This window comes from Hemiscyllium ocellatum, chromosome 11, assembly GCF_020745735.1.
Source record: "Hemiscyllium ocellatum isolate sHemOce1 chromosome 11, sHemOce1.pat.X.cur, whole genome shotgun sequence".
NCBI lineage: Eukaryota > Metazoa > Chordata > Chondrichthyes > Orectolobiformes > Hemiscylliidae > Hemiscyllium > Hemiscyllium ocellatum.
In genome coordinates this window covers 29,142,705-29,165,518 of record NC_083411.1, presented here as the reverse complement: position 1 = coordinate 29,165,518, position 22,814 = coordinate 29,142,705, and positions in this window count along the sequence as shown.

Here is a 22,814-nt window from a genome sequence, read left to right as displayed (position 1 = left end):
GAATTATTTGACTCATCTTTACTACCTGCAAATAGATGCATATAAGTCAGTCATCTTGGGCTGAATCTTATGGTATTTTGGGAAAGTGTCAATTTTGTTGATTTTTACAAGATTATTGATGTCCTTGAGGACTAGTGAGATTTCACCAAAGCATTCCAATCTCTCCTTATTAATTACCAACACCCTGCACCCCCCCACCATTGGTGTCCTTTACACCAAATGCTAGCCCAATTTTCCACTCACTTTTGCCAGAAGAAGTCACCACACACTGAATATCCTGGAATGGGCTGGCAGACCTTGACAATGTGCCCTCTTTAAAAAAATGGCTGTGCACCCAGTTTAGCACTTGCATTCTGAAGCTGCCCATTGCAGATCATCACCTTTGCCCTGCACATGGCAGATAAGGAAAGACCGATGCCTTGCTTTGTGGATAGGAACCTGGATGCCCTGGCTGAGGAGCAATGCCCTCTTCTTGCAGGATCAGCAGAGAAGACCTTGCGTGCCTGGGCTGAGGTCTCTACCAGTGCAGTCAGCATGGTCTTCATGGTGCAGAGAATTGTACAACAATGTTGTGAGGAGGTCAATTACCTGCACCAGGGTAGGTGCCAGAATCTTCTCTCTGCTGTCTTACATTCGCTCTATCTGTGCTACTGTACCCACATCGCACCAAGGCTCATCGCATGCAGTATCTTCCCTCACTTACTCCTGCCTATGCCAACCACCTGCCCCAAACCCTCCGCTCTGCCCACTCCTTACCAGCTCCTCTTGCACATGTAGGAGTACAAGTTCAGGAGGGTGCACTAGCCTCTGGCAAGGGCAGTTAGTTGTCTGGACCCTTAGGCAAATACCTCCATGGTTGCCCAGGCAAATCTCCAAGGCCAATGATCACCGTTGTAGGGCAGGCTCTCTCCAGCTCAGCTGCAGAAACTGGGCCTGTACTCAGATGTAGTCAAGGTGGGGGTGAAAAAGAAGCAAACTGCTTAAGGGTACATTGGTGGCATGGGTGGTATCTCACTGTAAAGCAAGTCCCGTGTTTGTTAATAGATGTTGACTATATGGCAAAATTTGTTTGTCTGAGTCTCTGTCTAGCCCCTGAAGCAATTGTAGCAATCTGCAATGAGTCATCCTGTTCTAAAAATGAGGTGTAATGGAACAAGACAGGATTTGATAAGCTACTGCACTATTTGTAGATACGGTGAACATTACATTTACAAGGGACTTGGTTAACTGGCCACCATTTCTTATTTCACTGGCTTCGGTGGCAAAAGATGTCAGTCTTACATTTAATAGTCAGCAATGTTGAAACATAGTGATCCAATGCATAATAGTCACCTGGGTTTGGGAGCCCACCAGTGTGTATCTCCATTGTGTATGGGTACGTGGTGCAATATTGTTTCCTTCTGAAGGACCTTACATTAATGGTTTTGCAGCCTCTTCCCTCACAGCTCAAGCCATTTACCCCACCCATTCTGCATGTAAATCTGGCTGTTTTCTACACCATTGTATACTTCCAAACTCTAGATCAATGAAAAGCAGTAGTGAGTGCACCTCAGACAGTAATTTCCATATTAGAGGTGATCTTACACTGTCCTCCCAGTAGCCAGAATGCTGCTGACCATGGATAAACTTCCCACCCCAACGCCCACAACCATATAATCCCACTCCATTTTATGTTTTTCCAGATTCTCCGCTTATATGTACAGCTGACTCCCCAAACCCTCCCTGCTCTCCCTGCCTCCCAGCCTGCAGCTCACAATCTCCATAAATACGTTCCCCATTCTTCTTCCCACAGCAATGGTCCCCATTTTATCCCTACTCCTTCCTTTTACTGGATAGACTCCATGGACGGACTACGGCCCACGCTTCAACCAATCTAAATGGCCAGCTCCAGATGCCCAACAAGTCCACACCAACCCTCTGGTGAGTAACCCACCCAGACCCATTTCCCTACCCTATATTTCCCCAGACTAATGCATCTAATTACATATCCCTGAACACTATGGGCAATTGAGAATGGCCAATTCACCTAGTCTGCACATCTTTGGAGGAAATCAAAGCATCCAGAGGAAACCCACACAGAGACGGGGAGAATGTGCAAACTCCACGCAAAGTGTTTCCTGAGGCTGGAATCAAATCCGGGTCCCTGGCACAGTGAGGCAGCAGTGCTCACCACTCAGCCACTGTGCCACCCTGTTTGACGAGTGCTTTCATGAACTTCAGTGAGGTCTACTTCCCATAGACTTTGAGACATGGCCTTTGGCTTGAAGCGTTTGTATTGCATTTGTCCTGTAAACTACTGGCACATGGTGCAGATTGTGAGACTGATGTAGCAGTGAGTTGCACCGTAAGATGTCAGCCCTTTATTTAAGTACTGCTGACCAACAAGACAAACTGCCTGCCTTTATGACTGCAATAAGAAGCAAGGCAAGGGAGGGTTGCTGAGAGCATGCAAGTCGACACTAAGTGAGAGAGAGCTAAGAAAGCCCTGGTCTAGTATCTGAGCTGGGTGCCTGTTCCTGTATGCACTGTCCTCACAGCATTGCAAAGCTAATTTTTTGGTGCATCCTGAGATTCAGCAAAGTGCAGAAGTGGATTGGAGAGATGTCATGGGAGTTCTGAGAGACTGTCTGGTACATTGGACGTCAACATCAGTGGACACATGATGCATGTAGCTGATGATCTGGGTGTTCAAGAGAAGGGTCTGAAGGAACGAGTGATGAGCTCGAGTCATAGAGTCATAGAGTCATAGAGATGTACAGCATGGAAACAGACCCTTCGGTCCAACCTGTCCATGCCGACCAGATATCCCAACCCAATCTAGTCCCACCTGCCAGCACCCGGCCCTTTTCCCTCCAAATCCTTCCTATTCATATACCCATCCAAATGCCTTTTAAATGTTGCAATTGTACTAGCCTCCACCACATCCTCTGGCAGCTCATTCCATACACGTACCACCCTCGGTGTGAAATCGTTGCCCCTTAGGTCTCTTTTATATCTTTCCCCTCTCACCCTAAATCTATGCCCTCTAGTTCTGGACTCCCCGACCCCAGGGAAAAGACTTTGTCTATTTATCCTATCCATGCCCCTCATCATTTTGTAAACCTCTATAAGGTCACCCCTCAACCTCCGATGCTCCAGGGAAAACAGCCCCAGCCTGTTCAGCCTCTCTCTGTAGCTCAAATCTCTAACCCTGGCTACATCCTTGTAAATCTTTTCTGAACCCTTTCAGATTTCACAACATCTTTCTGGTAGAAGGAAACCAGAATTGCACACAATATTCCAACAGTGGCCTAACCAATGTCCTGTACAGCCTCAACATGACCTCCCAACTCCTGTACTCAATATTCTGACCAATAAAGGAAAGTATTCCAAATGCCTTCTTCACTATCCTATCTACCTGCGACTTCACTTTCAAGGAGCTATGAACCTGCACTCCAACGTCTCTTTGATCAGCAACACTTCCTAGGACCTTACCATTAAGTGTATAAGTCCTGCTAAGATTTGCTTTCCCAAAATGCAGCACCTTGCATTTATCTGAATTAAACTCCATCTGCCACTTCTCAGCCCATCAGCCCATCTGGTCCAGATCCTGTTGTAATCTGAGGTAACCCTCATCGCTGTCCACTACACTTCTAATTTTGGTGTCATCTGCAAACTTACTAACTGTACCTCTTATGCTCACATCCAAATCATTTATGTAGATGACAAAGAGTAAAGGACCCAGCACCAATCCTTGTGGCACTCCACTGGTCACAGGGCTCTGGTCTGAAAAACAATCCTCCACCACCACTCTCTGTCTTCTACCTTTGAGACAGTTCTGTATCCAAATGGCTAGTTCTTCTTGTATTCCATGAGATCTAATCTTCCTAATCAGTCACCCAGGGGAACCTTGTCAAACGCTTTACTGAAGTCCATGTAGATCACATCTACTGCTCTGCCCTCATCAATCTTCTTTGTTACTTCTTCAAAAAACTCAATCAAGTTCATGATTTCCCATGCACAAAACCATGTTGACTATCCCTAATCAGTCCTTGCCTTTTCAAATACATGTACATCCTGTCCCTCAGGATATCCTCCAACAACTTGCCCACTACTGAGGTCAGGCTCACCGGTCTATAGTTCCCTGGCTTGTCTTTACTGCCTTTCTTATACAGTGGCACCACGTTTGCCAACCTCCAGTGTTCCGGCACCTCACCTGTGACTATCGATGATACAAATATCTCAGCAAGAGGCCCAGGAATCACATCTCTAGCTTCCCACAGAGTTCTCGGTACACCTGATCAGAACCTGGGGATTTATCCACCTTTAACTGTTTCAAGACATCCAGCACTTCCTTCTCTGTAATCTGGACATTTTGCAAGATGTCACCATCTATTTCTCTACAGTCTATATCTTCCATATCTTTTTCCACAGTAAATACTGATACAAAATATTAATTTAGCCATTTTCTGCGGCTCAACACAAAGGCCACCATGCTGATCTTTGAGGGGCCCTGTTCTCTCCCTAGTTACCCTGTTGTCCTTCATATATTTGTAAAAACCCTTTGGATTCTCCTAAATTCTATTTGCCAAAGCTATCTCATGTCCCCTTTTTGTCCTCCTGATTTCCCTCTTAGATATACTCCTACTTCCTTTATACTCTTCGAAGGATTCACTCGATCTATCCTGTCTATACCTGATATATGTTTCCTTTTTTTTCTTAACCAAACCCTCAATTTCTTTAGTCATCCAGCATTCCCTATACCTACCAGCCTTCCCTTCACCCTGACAAGAATATACTTTCTCTGGATTCTTGTTATCACACATCTGAAGGCTTCCCATTTTCCAGCCATCCCTTTACCTCCGAACATCTGCCTCCAATCAGCTTTCAAAAGTTCTTGCCTAATACTGTCAAAATTGGCCTTTCTCCAATTTAGAATTTCAATTTTTAGGTCTGGTCTATCATTTTCCATCACTATTTTAAAACAAATAGAATTATGGTCGCTGGCCTCAAAGTACTCCCCCACTGACACCTCAGTCTCCTGCCCTGCCTTATTTCCCAAGAGTAGTTCAAGTTTTGCACCTTCTCTAGTAGGTACATCCACATACTGAATCAGAAAATTGTCTTGTACACACTTAACAAATTCCTCTCCATCTAAACCTTTAACAATAATGGCAGTCCCAGTCAATTTTTGGAAAGTTGAAATCCCCGACGATAACTACCCTATTATTCTTACAGATAGCTGAGATTACCTTACAAGTTTGTTTCTCAATTTCCCTCTGAGTATTAGGGGGTCTAAACTACAATCCCAATAAGGAGATCATCCCTTTCTTATTTCTCAGCACCACCCAAATAACTTCCTGGATGTATTTCCAGGAATATCCTCCCTCAGCACAGCTATAATGCTATCCCTTATCAAAAATGCCACTACCTCTCCTCTCTTGCCTCCCTTTCTATCCTTCCTGTAGCATTTATATCCTGGAACATTAAGCTGCCAGTCCTGCCCATCCCTGAGCCATGTTTCTGTAATTACTATGATATCCCTGTCCCATGTTCCTAACCGTGCCCTGAGTCCATTTGCTTTCCCTGTTTGGTCCCTTGCATTGAAATAAATGCAGTTTAATTTACTAGTCCTAATTAGTCCCTGCCTGCCCTGACTGTTTGATTCACTTCTGTTCTCAACTGTACCAGTCTCAGATTGACCTCTTTCCCCTCTATCTCCCTGGGTCCCATCCCCCCACCTTACTAGTTTAAATCCTCCCAAGCAGTTCTAGCAAATTTCCCTGCCAGTATATTAGTCCCCTTCCAATTTAGGTGCAATCCGTCCTTCTTGTACAGGTCATTTTTACACCAAAAGAGATTCCAATGATCCAAAAATGTGAATCCTTCTCCCATACACCAGCTCCTCAGCCATGCATTCATCTGCTCTATCCTCCTATTCCTGCCCTCACTAGCTCGTAGCACTGGAAGTAATCCAGATATTACTATCCTTGAGGATCTCCTTTTTAAATTTCTGCCTAACTCTCTGTAATCTCTCTTCAGAATCTCAACCTTATACCTTCCTATATCATTGGATCCAATGTGGATAATGACCTCTTGCTGGCCCCTCTCCCCCGTGAGAACATTCTGCACCCTCTCTGAGACATCCTTGATCCTGGCACCAGGGAAACAACACATCATTCTACTTTTTCTCTGCTGGCCACAGAAACGTCTGTCTGTACCTCGGACTACAGAATCCCCCAACACAATTGATTTCTTTGAAGCCGATGTACCCCTCGTTGCATTAGAGCCAGTCTCAATACCAGAAACTTGGCTGTTCATGCTACGTTCCCCTGAGAATCCATCACACCCTGCATTTTCCAAAACAGTGTACCTGTTTGAAATGGATATATCCATAAAAGACTCCTGCCCTAGTTGCCGATCTCTCTTACCCTTCTTACCCATCTATGTGACTGTATCTGAGACCTTCCCCCCTTCCTATAACTGTCATTCATCACATACTGTTGCTGTTGCAAATTCCTCATCATTTCTATATGTCTCTCCAACCGATGCACTGATCTGATAAGATTCGCAGCCAGCAGCATTTATGGCAGATATAATCCACAGTAACCCTTAAACTCTCTTTAAACTCACACATCAAGAGACCCCGGGGGAAGTACTTGTCAGGAACAAGGTGAATCTTTTGGAAACAGTAGAGACAGATGACACTGCCAGTCCGAGAGGCGGCCAGGTCTGTCAATCAAACGTTGGCATGGAGACAGAGCGGAAGAGTCGGACATCACACAAATGCTGTGGTAAGAGTACTCCATAGTGAGAGGAACTGATCGGGGTCTTGTGGCAGCAGACGAGACTGAAGGATGGTGTGTTGCCTTCCTGGTGCCAGGGTTAAAGACATCACAGACAGAGTGCAGGAAATCCTCAAGGACGAAGGTGATGAGCCAGAGGTGGTAGTACACGTCGGCACAAATGATGTCAGGAAGAAGAGGAGGAACATACTACAGCGGGACTTTGGAGAACTAGGAAGAAGGCTGAAAAGCAGGACATTCAAGGTGGCTATCTCCAGTTTACTTTCAGTTCCTCAGGCTGGTGAGGCCAGAAACAGGGAGATAATGGACTTGAACGTGTGGCTGGGGAACTGGTGCAGGAAGCAAGGATTTAAATTCTTGGATCACTGGTGTATTTTTTGTGGTAAGCATAAATTCTACAAGAGAGACGGTTTGCACCTTAAAAGATTCAGGGAGGGAGCATTCTGGCAGGCAGGTTTGCTACTGCAACACAGCTATGTTTAAACTAAGTAGCGGGGGGAGGGGACAAACCGGATGTTTAAGAAGGAAATTGAAGGGAAAGTTAGAACAAGGGAAGTCAAGAAAGACAACTGTATCAATGAGGCAGAAAATTCAAAAAGGGATCATGCTGTAAGGTTGAGTGAAATAGGAGTTGATGGGAAGGGTGAGGGCAGTAACAAATTAAAAATACTATACATGAATGCACGAAGCATTAGAAATAAGATGGATGAGCTTGAAGCTCTTTTGGAAATTGGCAGATACGATGTTGTGGGGATAACTGAGATGTGGCTTCAAGTGGACAGAGCCTGGGAAATGAATATTCAAGGCTACACGTGCTATCATAAGGACAGACTAACGGGCAGAGGGGGTGGGGTGGCCATATTGGTAAGGGATGATATTCAGTCCTTTGCGCGGGGGACCTAGAATCAGGAGATGTAGAGTCAGTGTGGATAGAGCTGAGAAATACTAAGGGTAAAAAGGCCCTCTTGGGAGTTATCTACAGGCCTCCAAACAGTAGTCTGGATGTCGGATGTAAGTTAAATCACAAGCTGAAGTTGGCCTGTCGCAAAGATGTTACTACAGTTGTTATGGTGGATTTCGACATGCAGGTAGACTGGAAGAATCAGGATGGTATTGGACCTCAAGAAAGAGAGTTTGTGGATTGCCTCAGAGATGGATTCTTAGAACAGCTGTTGCTGGAGCCGACCAGGGAGAAGGCAATTCCGGATCTGGTATTGTGCAATGAATCAGAATTGGTCAGGGAACTCGAAGTGAAGGAGCCATTGGGGAGTAGTGACCATAATACATTAAGCTTCAATCTGCAATTTGAGAGGGAGAGGGTACAATCAGAAGTGATAATATTTCTGTTGAATAAAGGGAACTATGGAGCTATGAGGGAGGAGCTGGCCAGAGTTTAATGGTGCAATACCTTAGCAGGGATGACAGTGGAGGAACAATGGCGTATATTTCTGTGTATAATGCAGAAGTTGCAGGATCAGTTCATTCCAAAAAGGAAGAAAGATCCTAGGAGGAGGCACGGATGGCCGTGGCTGACGAGGGAAGTTAAGAAACATATAAAGTTAAAAGAGAAAAAGTATAACATAGCAAAGATAAGTGGGAAAACGGAGGACTGGGAAGCTTTTAAAGAACAACAGAAGATTACTAAGAAGGAAATACGCAGAGAAAAAAATGAGGTACAAAGATAAACTGGCCAATAATATAAAGGAGGATAGTAAAGTTTTTTTAGGTATGTGAAAGGCAAAAAAAAAATGGTTAAGACTAAAATTGGGCCCTTGAAGACAGAAACAGGAGAATATATCATGGGGAACAAAGAAATGGCAGAAGAATTGAATTGGTACTTTAGATCTGTGTTCACTGGGAAAGACACAAGCAATCTCCCTGAGATAACAGTGGCTGAAGGACCTGAACTGAAGGGAATTTATATTTGCCAGGAATTGGTGTTGGAGAGACTGTTAGATCTGAAGGTTGATAAGTCCCCGGGGCCTGAAGGTCTACATCCCAGGGTACTGAAGGAGGTGGCTCGAGAAATCGTGGATGCGTTGGTGATTATTTTCCAGAGTTCGATAGATTCAGGATCAGTTCCTGTGGATTGGAGGGTGGCTAGTTGTTGTACCACTTTTTAAGAAAGGTGGGAGAGAGAAAGCAGGAAATTATAGACCAGTTAGTCTGACCTCAGTGATGGGAAAGATGCTGGAATCTATTATAAAGGATGAAATTACGACACATCTGGATAGTAGTAACAGGATTGGTCAGAGTCAGCATGGATTTATGAAGGGAAAATCATGCTTGACTATTCTTCTGGAATTTTTTGAGGATGTAACTCTGAAGATGGACGAGGGAGATCCAGTAGATGTAGTGTACCTGGACTTTCAGAAAGCTTTTGATAAAGTCCCACATTTGAGGTTAGTGAGCAAAATTAGGGTGCATGGTATTGGGGGCAAAGTACTAACTTGGATTGAAATTTGGTTGGTTGATAAGAAACAAAGACTAGTGATAAACGGCTCCATTTCAGAATGGCAGGCAGCGACCAGTGGGGTACCGCAGGGATCAGTACTGGGACCGCAGCTTTTTACACTATACGTTAATGATATAGAAGATGGTATTAGCAATAGCATTAGCAAATTTGCTGATGATACTAAGCTGGGTGGCAGGATGAAATGTGATGAGGATGAGGGTGACCTGGACAAGTTAGGTGAGTGGTCAGATGCATGGCAGATGCAGTTTAATGTGGATAAATGTATGGTTATCCACTTTGTGGCAAGAACAGGAAGGCAGATTACTACCTAAATGGGATCAATTTAGGTAACGGGGCAGTACAGAGAGATCTGGGTGTGCTTGTGCACCAGTCAGTGAAGGTAAGTATGCAGGTACAGCAGGTGGTGAAGAAGGCTAATAGCATGCTAGCCTTCATAACAAGAGGGATTGAGTATAGAAGCAAAGAGGTTCTTCTGCAGCTGTACAGGGCCCTGGTGAGACCACACCTGGAGTACTGTGTGCAGTTCTGGTTTCAAATTTGAGGAAAGACATTCTGGATATTGAAGGAGTGCAACGTAGGTTCACAAGGTCAATTCCTGGAATGGCGGGATTACCTTACACTGAAAGACTGGAGCGACTAGGCTTGTATACCCTTGAGTTTATAAGACTGAGAGGGGATCTGATTGAGACATAAGATTATTAAAGGATTGGACACTCTGGAGGCAGGAAACATGTTTCCGGTGATGGGCGAGTGCTGAACCAGAGGACACAGCTTAAAAATACGGGGTAGACCATTTAGGACAGCGATGAGGAGAAACTTCTTCACCCAGAGAGTTGTGGCTGTGTGGAATGTTCTGCCCCAGAGGGCAGCGGAGGCCCAGTCTCTGGATTCATTTAAGAAAGAGTTGGATAGAGCTCTCAAGGATTGTGGAATCAAGGGTTATGGAGATAAGGCAGGAACAGGATACTGATTAAGGATGATCAGCCATGATCATATTGAATGGTGGTGCAGGCTCAAAGGGCAGAATAGCCTACTCCTGCACCTATTGTCTATTGTGTATTATCTATCGGACAAGAAGTACATATCACTGCAAAGGCCATTTTTGCTCCTTCACAATCTACAGACCTAGAAAATAACACCGTCTTATTCCTCTACAAAACACTGCCCCAGGTTAAATTAAGAGTTGTGGCTTATATTTTAAGTTTAATCAAGAGACTTATCTCCAAAAATAAGAAAGAACCCACTGTACTCACTAATACAGCTTTTGTCTTGGACAGAGTCACTTGGTACCTGCTATGAGTTCCGGCTAGGGAACTGCCAAAATGTGATTTCCTTACAGTGAGTGATAGGATATGAAGGATATTTATATTAATGAGGCTGTTCACAAAAAGTAATTCTTGTTAATAGGCATCTTGCCATTGCCTAGTGAGACTTGCATCTTGACGTCTGAAATGTAGTTGGAAAGTCCAGGTAGTTTCTTCTGCTTTTGAGAGAGGCTTTGTTGGACATTCATGTCACTATCCCAGATTTCTCATCACAGTTCACCTTGTTCAGGACCCTATAAAACTGCCCCTTTGCCTGTCAAACTGTGGTGAAATTAATTGCTACTTAGATAGTGGCAAAAATGGTGTTGTTGGCCATATTTTTCAGTTTTCTTCAACAGTTCTGGAAAAGAACAAGAAGCGACAAGTTGCGACTAGCTCAGCTTTGTTTGATCTTAGAGGGTCTGATGCTGGAACTCACAGTAAGGGAAATGAAAAATGTTACCTTCCTTAGTAATGGCATCACACACACTGATTCACACAAAATTGCTTTAAAAAAAAAGGACAGTGTAAACGTTGTATTCTTTAACAAATACCTTTAATTATAGAACATAGAACATAGAATTGTACCTGACAGAAAAGGACCCTTTGGTCCACAATATTGTGCCAAACATGACACCAAATTAATCTAATTGTTTCTGCCTGCACTTGATCTATATCCGTCCATTCCATGCATATTCATATGCTTATCGAAAAGTCCTTTAAATGTCCCTATTGTATTTGCTTCCACCACTACCCCTGACAGTGCGTCCAGACATTTCAGCTCAGGGAGAAGGATTCTATGCTTCTCATAATTTTATAGACCTCTATCCAGTTCCCGGTCAGCCTCTGACGCTCTCAAAAAAAACAACCCAAGTTTTACTAGCCTCTCCTTATAGCTCATACCCTCTAATCCTGGCAGGTTCCTGCTAAACATCTTCTGCATCCTCCCCAAGCCCTCCACATCCTTTCTGTAATGTGGAGACCAGAATTGAATGCAATCCTCTCAGTGTGATCTAATCGAAGTTTTGTAAAGCTACAACATTGAATCCTGACTCTTGTACTCAATTCCCTGACCAATAAAGGCAAGCATGCCATATGCCTTTGTTCTCAGTAATTTGACTATTAGCTGAATAGACTCTGGAACACAGAACAAGTCCAGCCAACCTCATAACCTCATTGTTACATGCCGAAACTTGGAATTCTACTGTTCCAGATAAACATACTTCTCAACTGAGAAATAAAAACATTGCCAGATGAATGCAACTAAACAGCAATTAGTCCTTATATGAATTTAAAGCCGTTCGCCAAATTCGTCATGACCACGTCCAAAGAAAATTCCAGAGTTAGACTTTTCAAAGAATATGAAAAAAAACTCCCCTTCATTATAGTCATTTTCTAATTCTTCCTCAAGTTAAGTGAATTACTCATATCAGTAGTGTTTGTGATATACGGGATTTGAATAATTGTTTTCCATTGTTATGGATGTTCTCAATGCATCAGTACATGCCAAATACCAGCATCTCAATAAAAACTGCATCAAGAAAAATGCATTTTTTCATTGAAATTACGCATAGAAAATCATTGCGTGATTTGAGTTAAGCACTGGAGCAGTGACTGATGAGTGGTTACAAATGTTAATATTTATACCATAAAAGTTTAACAACTTGTTGATTTCCATCTGGAACACACATTTCCAAGCAACTGCGTCAATGGAAAACATTGGCAATGATCCAATTATCTTAAAATCCTGTTCTTCACTCCCTTGCAATCTCACTTTAGAAATTTCACCAGGGTAGAAAAAGTCAAGATCTCTGCTTAGGAAGCAAGCCTATCAACCAACTTACACCTGAGATGCTGCAAATTCTTCCTTTTAGCAAAAGTCAGCACAAATCAGGATGCCAAACCAGGATGCACAGACTGGTTTCCAGTTTCAATCCAGTTCCTGTGGGCCACGGAGGAGAGTGTGACTGGTGCTTCACATCATTAACCATAGATCCCAGTTGGAAATCAAATGTGTGATGCTTGCTCTTTACTGGATGCTTGCTAAGGACAGGATGGATTTTGACTCCAATGACTTCAATAACAGCCTAGCATTCATTCTTTACAGTTTTGCATCATGGTTGAAGCCCACATGTGTATTTAGAACATAGAACATTACAGCGCAGTACTGGCCCTTCAGCCCTTGATGTTGCACCGACTTGTGAAACCAACCTGAAGCCCATCTAACCTACACTACTCTATTTTCATCCATATGCCTATCCAATGACCATTTAAATTCCCTTAAAGTCGGCAAGCCTACTCCTGTTGCAGGCAGTGCGTTCCAAGCCCCTTCTACTCACTGAGTAAACAAACTACCTCTGACATCTGTCCTATATCTATCACCCCCTCAATTTAAAGCTATGTCCCCTCATGCTAGCCATCAACAACTGAGGAAAAAGGCTCTCACTGCCCCTCTGATTATCTTATAGGACTCAATTAAGTCAACCTTCTTCTCTCTAACAAAAACAACCTCAAGTCCTTCAGAGTTTCCTCATAAAACCTCCCTCCATACCAGGCAACATCCTAGTAAATCTCCTCTGAACTCTTTCCAAAGCTTCCACATCCTTCCTATAATGTGGCAACCAGAACTGTATGCAATAGTCCAAGTGCGGCTACACCAGAGTTTTGTACAGCTGCTGCATGACCTCATGATTCTGTAACTCAATCCCTTGACCAATAAAAGCTAACACACCATATGCCTTCTTAACAACCCAATCAACCTGGTGGCAACTTTCAAGGTTCTATGTACATGGTAGATGTCTCTGCTCATCTACATGATCAGGAAATTACCAGTAGCCCAGTTGTTGATTTTGGGAGTTCATGATCATGGTCAACTAAAATAAACAGTCAACATTTGTAAGTAAATTTTAGGTACTTCGTTGAGATTATTAAGATTCAGCAGTTTAGATGCAAACATTAATTAAATAGATAAAGCAAGTATCTATGTGTGACAATTGGGGATTGGCAGTGACACCAAAGGACAATTAGGTTGTTGCCATAGAATGTTGGTCTCTGTTGGGCAGCATCCTGCTCTCTAGTTGAAGTGTTAGGGAATCCTCTCCGGGTCTTCCTTCTCTGGTTCTGGTTCAACTTCTATCTGGAGAATTCAGGTCCCTGTCAAGGTTGGCCTGATGCGGATTGCCTGCTACCCCTGAGCACTTGTCAATAAACCAGATTCCTAGGGGCTGTTGGCTTCTATTGTGTTAATCAATTGTTTCAACTCTTTTGGCCACCAACTATGAGACAGCTATTCATGATATTGAGTGTCTGCTTGTCTCCTTGCCCATTTCCATTTGGAAATTCATTTTAATTCCTCTCAGAACAAAACATTCTTATTTCCAAACACTGCATTCATAGTTGAGTAGTGAGGTGCCCAATAAATCTCTTGTTTATGCATGTAAAATTAATCACAGTTAAATGGGATTTTATACTCCACAGGAAATGCTAAATATGGAAGATTAAAAGAACAAAGTTTCAAAGGGGAATCCCAATTTCCAACAACTACAAGACTCTATGGATTCCAGGAAAACAAAGTTAGAAAGAAAAGAAGAAAAATGCAGTTGTTAAAAATGAAACCTCCTGCATCATGTGGCATTTTTATTTATGGTAGCTGGCTAGTTCAGCTAAACAAGAAGTTGTACATTGAGCTTGACATCTAAAGAGACAGCTTTTTAAATTCTTTCTTTGGGAATGTTTATCTTTGTATAAGATGGGATTGAAAAAAAACAAATTAAAGAAAAACATCTAAACAAGTAGATGAAAATATTCTGAAAGTCACTTTCCTGAGAGATAGAACAAAGAGTGGAAAGTGGATATTGACATGGTGTGGGTTCGGGAGAGGGAGAAGGGAGCTACTGCTGCAACTTCAAAATGTTGCATTTAGGAAAATAAGTCAAAGAGTGATGTCACAGAAAAGACTGCTTGGTGAGCATCCAGTGTGTATCGGTTTGCAGAAAGCTATATTCATTCAAACTGAGCATGAGTAATTTACCTTTCTGCTATATCAGCTCAAGTTTAAATAACTAGTTTGAAAGTAGGCTTAAGGCACAGCAGGATGGTATAGTTGCATGGAATGCCCACCTTCTGTCCTGTGGGGAGATGCAGCCAATTCACATGGCTTAGATGATCGCATGCGGAAAGTGACCCCCGCAGCAAATGTTCAAGCACTGGCTTTAAGAAATTGAGTAGCAGCTGGAGTTACAGTAACGTAACTGTGAAGCTGAGAATGATGTGATCACACTGTAGACACTCTCACTCATTGAACTGTTTTTCATTTTCATATTTGTGATGGCAATAGATCGTGAATGAAATGTACAACCGTGCTGAAACTAACAAAGGCTGCGCTGGAACTGACAATGGCAGCATCGAAACTATTAACGATTCTGCAATATTTACCATGAACAAACTATGTTACAAAGACAACAACTTCATCACTGACCTATTGTTAAAAAATGTATAAAAGTATCTTGACATGTGCTCTGGGATGAGAGAAGAACTGCAGCTGACCACTGTGCCGTTGGTGTCTTCCTCTTCCCGGAGCTTCGGTATTTCCTTGTACAATAAACTGTGTCTTGAACCCCGACTCTGACCGAGGCCGGCAACAAATGGCGCTGTGAGCAGGGTTCTTATTGCTGGTGCCCTAGTTGAAGGCTACGATCAGGGAGCTGGGGTAAGAACCAATTTGTACCTGCAAACGGGAAAAGTCAGATTGGGCCAAAGACACAGCTTAAAAGGTATTACTGATTGTCTAATTTGCTTTAGTACTGAGTTAAAATGTTTAAGTGCATGTCTGTGAAGAATAAGTGTTAACTGCATTAACTATTGTAAGAACCTGTTGCTTGTGCTGAAACAGCCAGAGAACAAGGTAGTGCCTATCTGAAGAACCCTGCCCTAAACTGGTTGTTAAGAGGGGTAGCCCCGCCTCTCCATCCCCCCCCCCCCCCCCCCCCCCAAGTATAGATTGAGATTTGAAGTGGGAACTGAGGCACCAAGGGCAGTAGGAGTTGTGAAGCACAAGTGGCAAAGTCAGGTAACATTGGACTTCTTGGGGCAGTGAACGTTGTAGGGTCCACTTAGAGTTTAAGTTAAAAGTTGGGTGTTGCCTGTACTTGTAATTTCCGATGTGGTGAGGAAGAGGAGCTGATCACTCTGACCAAGAGCCAAATCTTAGTGGAGTGTGTGTTACCGAGGTGGGAAGCGTGGACATTGTTAGTAACAGTGATACCCTGTCAGTCCGTAGTAGAACGACTGGACTTGAATAGTGGTGGTGGTCAGGAGGGTAAAGAGTCCCACCGGTAGAGAGCACACCAGGCTAGAGGTAGGTTTATGGGCCTATCAGGAGGTGTTGGGTCAGTAGAGGTGGCCAGGAGAGTTCAGAAGTCCCACCAGTAGAGAACACACCCTACTGAGCCAGCATTCCTAGCCAACTGGTCGGTACCGACTCGTAGTGGTGGCTGGGAAGGTAGAGAAGTCTCACCGGTAGAGAACACTTTTTTAAATTTCAAAAATATACTTTATTCATAAATAATTTGATCTATACAACTGGACATGCCATACATAAGTAAACATTCCATTTCTTTTCATACCGAAACAGAGTAATCATTCCTATTTACAGGTCGGTATGATTACATTTTGAGCTGAGGTGCCAGCAGAGCCCAAAAGACTGCATGGGCCCCCTGTCCTTCTTAGGCAGGCAGATGTTACACGGTGGTCTTTCCCCATCGCGCCTTGGCGGCAGCTGCCCCAAGCTTCAGCGCGTCCCTCAACACATAGTCCTGGACCTTGGAATGTGCCAGTCTGCAACACTCAGTCGGGGTCAACTCCTTCAGCTGGAAGATCAACAGGTTTCGGACCGCCCACAGAGCGTCCTTCACCGAATTGATGATCCTCCAGGCGCAGTTGATGTTCGTCTCAGTGTGCGTCCCAGAGAACAGACCGTAGAACACGGAGTCCCACGTCACGACGCTGCTTGGGATGAACCTCAATAAACACCACTGCATTCCTCTCCAGACTTCTTCTGCATAGGCACATTCCAGAAGGAGGTGTGTGACAGTCTCGTCCCCCCCGCAGCCGCTTTGAGGGCAGCGTGAGGTGCGGCTGAGAGTTAGGATCTCACAGGCAGAGCCCTTCTCACCACCGGTAGAGAACACACCTTGCTAGGAGGCTGCTATGACAGCACACACAGTACTGGGACAGTACTGTTGGTCGGGGGTAGAGAAGTCCCCACTGGTTAGGTACACTTTACTGTTGGTGGTATCCGGGGATACACAATCTGCTAAATGGCAGTACAAAGTACAAAGTTTTTAGGGGAATACTGCAGGTTCCCTTATTGAGAAATACAAGACAGACAGCCAGACAAGGGCTGCCAGAGCAAATGAAGAAAAGTGGTTGGAATCCATCCCAGACATTAGCACAACAGAGAGAATGGGGAGATGAACAGAAATTAAATAAAACTAAAAAGATAGAAGTAATGTTGGTGTCCCAATTAGCAGGCCTAATTGAACAAAAAGTGAGTGCCTCCACTAGCAGGTGGAGAAAAGGCCATGAACGAATTGAGGAGCTGGAGGACAGGATAAAGGAGCTAGAATACAGATTAGAAAAAGTAAAAGAGGAAAAGGAGATTGACTCTCTCCCCTCCTATGAAACCATCCAGCAGGGACCAACTGCTCTCTCCGTTGGACGAACCGTATAACATAGCGCCCGTTTCCAGAGGAGGAACAGATTCACAGCCCAAAGCGAATTATAAACCCATCACCCCAGGGGAGAGGCAGCAAATTATGGCCTCCCTGAGCAAATTACAGCCTCAGAGCGCAGACACCAGGTTGTGGGAAGAGACAGATAGTGTACAGGTCAGGCACCAACTATAGGGATAGATGCCCAGCAGACTCCCTTCACCAATGTTCAAGAAGAAATCCAGAGAGTGCTAGGAATTGGAGCAAGATCATGACCACTAAGCAACTTAAAGGGGAAGGAGCCTCTAAATATGGGGAATGATTATTTACGGAACTAACCTGCTGTGCTTTAACCAGCAACACATTTTCAGCTCTGATCTCCAGCATCTGCAGACCTCACTTTTTACTCGAATGATTATTTAGGAATGCTCAGGGCAAGTAAACCCAGATTTGGGAGATCGGGCATTCATCCAAGCTTTTAAAGATGGGCTCTGTAGTGCCCAACAAGCCATCCTGAAAAAGGGATCAATAATGTCCCAGGATTATGATGATCTGGTTGAGTGGACTAGCAGGGTGCAGGAGGCAGTAGCTCCTGCGTAAAGGCAAGACCTGACAAAACAGCCTACCAGAATAGGGGCAAGAGTAGAATAAAACTGTCCTGCCACAACTGAAGTCACGCTGAAGCTATTAAAGTGGCAACAGTCACCAGTAGGGACTGGAACCTCAAAAAGATGGGGGATTCGGAGTCATTTGCGTCTTCGTCCCCGGAGCATGGGCAGAAACAAAGTTAGATACAGGTCTAGTTAACATAGACCCAATAAGTGTTCCCGGACTGGAGCATAAGCCTCACCGGCAGTATCCAATAAAACCCAGAAAAAGAAGTTGTAGAGATAGTGAAAAGACTAATGAAACAGGGAATCCTGAAAGCAACCACAAGGGCCTGTTTCCTCACTGTAAGTAATCTAATATAGTCTAATCAAATCTACAACTAATTCCCGAACATGGCCAGTAATAAAGCTGATGGGAGCTACAGACTCACCATTGATTATACAGGAATAAATAAAGACACCCCAAATTGCACAACAACCCCACTGTTTTTCACAGGGTGATGAACGACATTCTGAAGAGAATAGATTCACCAGAGGGTAGCACTGCCCTCCAATACATAGATGATATCCCAATTGTCTCAGAGTCCCATTCAGCAAACCAGGAAGCTTTATGTCTAGTATTACAGGAATTGGCAACCGCAAGGTTAAAAGTTAGCCTCACAAAGGCACAAACTGGCAAAACACAAGTCTTCTACCTGGGACACCCTATATCCCAGGGACTCAAAGAAATGCCCAATGACTGCAAGAATGCAATCCAACAGATGCCACAACCTGCCACTGTCAGGGGGGGTCAGAAAGATCATGGGGCTATTCAACTACAGTCGGAGCTTTATACCCGAGTTCGCAAAACTGGCTGAACTGATCCAGAGGTTAACTAAAGGAGCCAAGTCTGCCTTGGAACCTGTAACCTAGGGGCCAGAACAGGAGGAAGCATGCAGTCAGCTTACAATTCAACTCATATTGGCCACTGGACTAGGCTGCCAGATCCCAGCAAGGATTTTCACATCCACTGTAGTAATGAGGGAGGACTTTACTCCGTAAGTGGTCATCCAAGACCACGGTAGCAGAAAAAGGCCTGTAGGGTACTACTCAATGGCAGAAGGGTCAGTAGACACCAGGTTGCCCAGGTGCATAGCAGCCTTAGACTGTTTTGCTTGGGCTATTAGGGTTAGCGAGCCCACAATAATGTCAGGGAATGTCATCCTCCACACTAAACACACCCTAGTAGAGATGCTAAACATGGGGAAAATGAGGGATGTCTCCAATATGAGAAGGGCGAAGTGGGAGGCAGTCCTTTTACCCCCATGGTCATAGTTAGGGATACGGGAGAAAACCCAGCTGAGGGAATTCTAGACACAGGGAAACCGCACAACTGTGGGGATATAGAGGAGATGAGGATAGGGGGAGAGTAAAAGATATCCCCTAGACACAGCCATCTCTTGATGGATGGGTCACCAAAATACGTAGCAGGATCGCCCTGAACAGGATGGGCTGTGGTAAATTAAAAGTTAGAAACAGCTATGTCAGGGAGGATTGATGAAAATCAGTCCACACAGGTAGCAGAACTGGGAGCACTGGAACTGACAAAAGGAAAAATCATGAATATATATACAGGCAATCAATATGCCTTTGGTGTAGTCCATAACTACATGTTGGCATGGGGTAGAGGAGGGTTCACCACTGTGGGGGGATCCCTATCAGACACCAGTTAAGAATTCAGGCACTATTGCGTGCCAGTGAACAGCCAAAAGAGGCTGCAGTAATAAAAATAAAAGCCTATCAAAAGGAGCCAGCAAAAGAGAGCCCAGGTTGGCTAAAATTCAAAGGAAACCAGGCAACAGACCGAGTAGCTCAGATGGCCCTAGAGCAAGAAGCCATTAACAAGGCTGCAATAGCCACTATTGAATTAGCAAAAGACTCTATCCAAATTCAGCAGCTACAGGAGGACACCCTGCAGGAAGAGATAGAGCGCAATGGAAACTGCAGGGAGCATTCAAAGGGGAGGATTGTATCTGAAGGTGAGCAGACAAGGTGGTAGCACCAGCGTGTGTACAGAACACATTGCTTGAACTGCACCATGGGCTCTCCCATACAGGTAGAGATGCCACGAGAGCAAGCCTAGGGAGAGAGTGGTGGTAGAAGGGAATGGGAAGAGACATGGCCAAGTACTGCCGCAGGTGCATGGTTTGTGCACAACATAACCCAGGGAGAACCATAAAAGTTAGGATGGGACACCGGCCCAGACCTAGGGAACCCTGGGAACACTTTCAGATAGATTTTACAGGGCCACTACCACCCTCCCCTGGAAAAACGTACTGCCTGGTCATCATAGACCAATTCACCCAGTGGGTAGAAGCATTCTCGACCAAAAGCTGCACTGTGACCACTGTAGCCAGAATACTAGTGGAGGAGGTAATCCCAAGGTGGTACCCCTCAGATCGACTCTGACCAAGGGACATTTTACAGGCAAAGTCATGAAGACTGTCTGCCAATTACTCAGCATTAGACAAAAATTTCACATTCCATATCAACCCAGAGCTCAGGGATGGTACAGAGAATGAATAGGACACTCAAAAATACTTTAGCTAAGGCTATGCAAACCTCAGGCAGAACATAGTATGGCTGGCAGCACTTCAGCCTAATGAAATTAAGAGCCACCATGAATCAGGCAACTGGGCTAACACCATATGAATGAATGACCAGGCGAGCAAGGCAATTGCCAAAGACAATAATCAGAGGTGGCACTGATGTGGGTCCACTAAAAGACAAAATTCAGCAATACATGATAGAATTAAGTGCCTAATTGAAAGGGATGCGGAAATTCTAATTGATAAACAAAAAGGACAAGGCAGGGGAACTCGAAATCTTCCCTGAGGTCCCAGTAGCAGGAAGCCATGTCCTGGTGGGAGCACTGCCTGACAAACCAGGCTTTGCCCCAAAATGGAATGGTCCATACCATGTGGTAATAAGTGGGGTTCCCTGTGCCTGCACAGATAGTAAAGGAAAAGGCACATGGAAGCACTGGACTCAACTAAAACTGTTTAAAGACTCCTGTGACCAAACTAATGTCATTGTCCATTCCCCAGGTGCAGACAGGAATGGTGGACAAGGCGGTCATCCTGGGGGGTGAGTACTGAAAACACAACAGAACAAACTGCACCTCCTGACAAAAACAAAAACTTTGACTGATAACTTTATTTTAACTGCACAATGTATATACCTGTATGTATTTCTCTGTGTTTAAGCGTCGCGACTGTCGGGAGCATGTCAGGATTTGAAGATAATCTCTTCTATAAAACCCACCTAAGTTTACATGGGAAGCAAACTGTCTGTTACCCACTGGTGGGATCAGTAGAATCCCTATTTGTGGCCATTCCGGTGTGAACCCCTCGTGACCTGTATACAGTAGATACCTCGTGGGAGGCTGTGTAGGGACAGATAGGGAAATACAAACGTGGACTCCATAGTAGATGTGTGCAGCTGGGCAGGACCACCAGCCCATGGGTTCTGGGTCCTCTAGCCTAGAGAAGGGAAGACCCATTTAAAATCTGGTAATTACCCACTCTGTTTCACAGGGAAGGGATGGGGATGCGTTTATGCCCTGGTTCCCAAAAATGACTCGTGTCCAGACACAGTGCACTTAACAGCCCTGTACAGTCACCAGGGGACATTTTACCTGCACCTGCAGCAAGCAGGCATGCTTGAATGTGACCGCAGGCAGACAATACATATCCGGTCAGTGTAATGGCACCCATATCAGCTCTGCCACATGGACGTATCCGTTCAATACTTACTAGCTGGGAGGAGGCACCCAGGGGATCAGGGGTGACGTGAGTGTGCAGACAGACGGAAGGACAGGACAATATATGTTACTGAGCAGTGAAGGGATTTGTTTTTCTATTTAAGGGGACTTACGGGACAGACACCCCAGACCTTCCAAACCTGTTCGCAGTAGGGACAATTGCACCCTTACAGTACCATGTCCCAGTTGGGGACATATTCGGAGAAGGACAGTGACCCACTTCATTAGTCAGGAGTTCTGTGCTGACTGGCAGGTCCCCACCACTTTGGGGTCATCATTGGGATATGGATTCTTGGGATCTCTATCTTTGAGGGGGGAGCGCAGTTAGGGTCGTCAGGCTTAAAAACCGAAATTACCTTGTACATGGCCTGACTATTTTGGGCAACAGTACCTCAAAAGCTCTGGAAGCAACTAACACTGAGCTGGCTGAACTCAGATTCTACACACAGCAGACACATTACAGGGTGGATTATCAATTAGCACAGCAAGGGGGAGTTTGTACAATTATTGGTGACAATTGTATCACCCATGTTATTGATGCTTCTTATTACATTACAGAAGTCATCAAGAATATCCGATACCCGCTAGATAATTTTTGGCAGGGAGCCACAATTACAGCTGGCTAAAGTGGTTGCTAGGTAAATCCTGGGAACCCTACTTGGCACATGGGATAGTTCTCCTCATTGCACTCATGTAGGTGTTCTGTGTTGGCCTCGGATATTTAAAGCTCTGCTGTAAGGTGCTACTGACGAGAATGGTGCCACCAGAACAGCCCCCAACAAAATTGGAACACCATGATACCCCTCGGGAGGAGGAGCTCCTAGAGATGACCTACCCCTACAGGTGAATTGGGTGGTCTGCAGGAATTGCCCACTTGACCACAAAGTGGGGGGAGTGAAGTGGGAGATGGCATGGGGCAGGGTGACACTAGGCACACGGACACACAAGATGGCCACTGAGCCATCAGTTGGCCACTTGAAACACAAGATGGCTGCTGGACTACAATATGGAGAGAGACAGCAGAGCAAATACAACCACTGCCTGGAGTCACCAGAATGCCAGCACAATGCACTCACAATCTAGTTGATTAGTTTAAGGCGGGTGGGAGAGAGTATACACATGAGTAGTG